Here is a 3595-nt window from a genome sequence, read left to right as displayed (position 1 = left end):
GATGAGCTAGCTGATTAACTTTCGCTTTGATTGGCTAGCTGATTAATGCTCGCTCTGATTGGCTAGCTGATTAATTATTTTTTTCTGATTGGCTAGCTGATTAATGCTTTTTCTGATGAGCTAGCTGATTAATGTTCATTTTGATTGGCTAGCAGATTAATCTAGCTCTAATTGGCTAGCTGATTCATTCGACCTCAGATTGGCTAGCTGTTTAATGCTGGTTCTGTTTGGCTAGCTAATTGCTGACACTGACTGGCTAGCTGATTAATGTTTTTTATGATGAGCTGGCTGATTAATGTTCGCTCTGATTGGCTAGCTGATTAATTCTTTTTTCTGATTGGCTAGCTAATTAATGCTGGTTCTGTTTGGCTAACTTATTGTTGGCACTGATGTGCAACCTGATTAATGCCATTTCTGATGAGCTAGCTGATTAATGGCCGCTCTGATTGGCTAGCTGATTAATTCTTTTTTCTTATTGGCTAGCTGATTAATGCTGGTTCTGTTTGGCTGACTTATTGCTGGCACTGATTTGCAACCTGATGAATGCTTTTTCTGATGAGCTAGCTGATTAATGGTCGCTCTGATTGGCTAGCTGATTAATTCTTTTTTCTTATTGGCTAGCAGATTAATGCTGGTTCTGTTTGGCTAGCTTATTGCTGGCACTGATTGGCTAGCTGATTATTGCTTTTTCTGATGAGCTAGCTGATTAACGACGGCTCTGATTGGCCAGTTGATTAATTCTACCTCTGATTGGCTAGCAGAATAATACTGGCACTCTTTTTTGCTAGCTTATTGCTTGCACTCATTCGCTAGTTGATTAATTCTACCTCTGATTGGCAAGCTGATTAATGCTTTTTCTGATGAGCTAGCTGATTAATGCTCGCTCTGATTGGCAACTGATTAATTCTTTTTTCTGATTGGCTACCTGATTAATGCTTTTTCTCATGAGCTAGCTGATTAATGTTCGCTCTGATTGGTAGCTGATTAATTCTTTTTTCTGATTGTCTAGCTAATTAATGCTAGTTCTGTTTGGCTAGCTTATTGCTGGCACTGATTGGCTACCTGATTAATGCTTTTACTGATTAGCTAGCTGACTAATGTTCGCTCTGATTGGCTAGCTGATTAATGCTAGCTCTGATTGGCTAACGGATTAATGCTTTTTATGAATGCTAGCTGATTAATGCTAGCTCTGATTGGATAGCTGATTTATGCTGGTTCNGGGTAGCTGTTTAATGCTGGCTCTGTTTGGCTAGCTTATTGCTGGCAATGATTGGCTAGCTGATTAATGCTTTTTCTGATGAGCTAGCTGATAAATGCTCGCTCTGATTGGCTAGCTGATCAATTTTTTATCTGATTGGCTAGCTGATTAATGCTGGTTCTGTTTGGCTACCTTATTGCTGGCAATGATTGGCTAGCTGATTAATGCTTTTTCTGATGAGCTAGCTTATTAATGCTCGCTGTGATTGGCTAACTGTTTAATGTTTTTGTTTGATTGGCTAGCTAATTAACGCTGGTTCTGTTTGGCTAGCTTATTGCTGGCACTGATTGGCTACCTGATTAATGCTCGCTCTGATTGGCTAGCTGATAAAATCTAGCTGTGATTAGCTAGCTGATTAATTCTCCCTCAGATTGGCTAGCTGTTTAATGCTTGTTCTGTTTGGCTAGCTTACTGCTGGCAATGATTGGCTAGCTGATTAATTCTTTTTCTGATGAGCTAGCTGATTAATGCTCGCTCTGATTGGCTAGCTGATAAATCCTTTTTTNTTTCGCTTTGATTGGCTAGCTGATTAATGCTCGCTCTGATTGGCTAGCTGATTAATTATTTTTTTCTGATTGGCTAGCTGATTAATGCTTTTTCTGATGAGCTAGCTGATTAATGTTCATTTTGATTGGCTAGCAGATTAATCTAGCTCTAATTGGCTAGCTGATTCATTCGACCTCAGATTGGCTAGCTGTTTAATGCTGGTTCTGTTTGGCTAGCTAATTGCTGACACTGACTGGCTAGCTGATTAATGTTTTTTATGATGAGCTGGCTGATTAATGTTCGCTCTGATTGGCTAGCTGATTAATTCTTTTTTCTGATTGGCTAGCTAATTAATGCTGGTTCTGTTTGGCTAACTTATTGTTGGCACTGATGTGCAACCTGATTAATGCCATTTCTGATGAGCTAGCTGATTAATGGCCGCTCTGATTGGCTAGCTGATTAATTCTTTTTTCTTATTGGCTAGCTGATTAATGCTGGTTCTGTTTGGCTGACTTATTGCTGGCACTGATTTGCAACCTGATGAATGCTTTTTCTGATGAGCTAGCTGATTAATGGTCGCTCTGATTGGCTAGCTGATTAATTCTTTTTTCTTATTGGCTAGCAGATTAATGCTGGTTCTGTTTGGCTAGCTTATTGCTGGCACTGATTGGCTAGCTGATTATTGCTTTTTCTGATGAGCTAGCTGATTAACGACGGCTCTGATTGGCCAGTTGATTAATTCTACCTCTGATTGGCTAGCAGAATAATACTGGCACTCTTTTTTGCTAGCTTATTGCTTGCACTCATTCGCTAGTTGATTAATTCTACCTCTGATTGGCAAGCTGATTAATGCTTTTTCTGATGAGCTAGCTGATTAATGCTCGCTCTGATTGGCAACTGATTAATTCTTTTTTCTGATTGGCTACCTGATTAATGCTTTTTCTCATGAGCTAGCTGATTAATGTTCGCTCTGATTGGTAGCTGATTAATTCTTTTTTCTGATTGTCTAGCTAATTAATGCTAGTTCTGTTTGGCTAGCTTATTGCTGGCACTGATTGGCTACCTGATTAATGCTTTTACTGATTAGCTAGCTGACTAATGTTCGCTCTGATTGGCTAGCTGATTAATGCTAGNATTAATGCTTTTTCTGATGAGCTAGCTGATTAATTTTCGCTCTGATTGGCTAGCTGATAAAATCTAGCTGTGATTAGCTAGCTGATTAATTCTCACTCAGATTGGCTAGCTGATTAATGCTGGTTCTGTTTGGCTAGCTCATTGCTGGCAATGATTGGCTAGCTGATTAATGCTTTTTCTGATGAGCTAGCTGATTAATGCTCGTTCTGATTGGCTATCTGATTATTGCTGGTTCTGTTTGGCTAGCAGAATAAATCTAGCTGTGATTAGCTAGCTGATTAATTCTTCCTTCAGATTGGCTGGCTGTTTAATGCTGGTTCTGGTTTATAACTTCGCTGCATTTCATCTGAACTGATGACAAAAGGAACCGTTGACCTCTGACCCCAGGACAGGTCACATGATCTCTAACAGTATTCTGGGTCAGGAACATTCAGAGACTCACCTGGCAGGAAATAACCTTTAAAATGATAGAAAACGCCTGCAGAGACGATGAGAACCAAAACCAGCAGGACCAGCAGAACCAGCAGAGCTGAGGCCCAGGATGGAAACGGTTCTGTGGAAAAACAGAGAAACATTGACCTCACTCTGACCTTTGACCTTTATTAGCAGGTCTGACCTGATGCTCTGACCTTTCTTTACATATTTCAGAACCACAGTGTCTCTCAGGACGTCCTGGTCTCTGTGGACGGTGCAGACGTAGCGTCCACCGTCTCCGTC

At 40.3% G+C, this 3595-nt stretch overlaps 1 long non-coding RNA gene across 1 annotated transcript; it reads right to left on the bottom strand.

Annotated features, from left to right (window-relative positions):
* Positions 1–3082: 3082 nt before the first annotated feature.
* LOC107835464 (uncharacterized) lies at positions 3083–3595 on the bottom strand. Its single transcript, XR_001661277.1, has 2 exons — positions 3508–3595; positions 3083–3431 (listed from the first exon to the last, which is right to left on the bottom strand). It is a non-coding gene; the product is annotated as an uncharacterized LOC107835464 (long non-coding RNA).

This window comes from Poecilia formosa, unplaced genomic scaffold (genome assembly GCF_000485575.1).
Source record: "Poecilia formosa unplaced genomic scaffold, Poecilia_formosa-5.1.2 Scaffold2768, whole genome shotgun sequence".
Classification (NCBI taxonomy): Eukaryota; Metazoa; Chordata; class Actinopteri; order Cyprinodontiformes; family Poeciliidae; genus Poecilia; species Poecilia formosa.
This window is presented reverse-complemented; position numbering and strand designations above follow the sequence as displayed.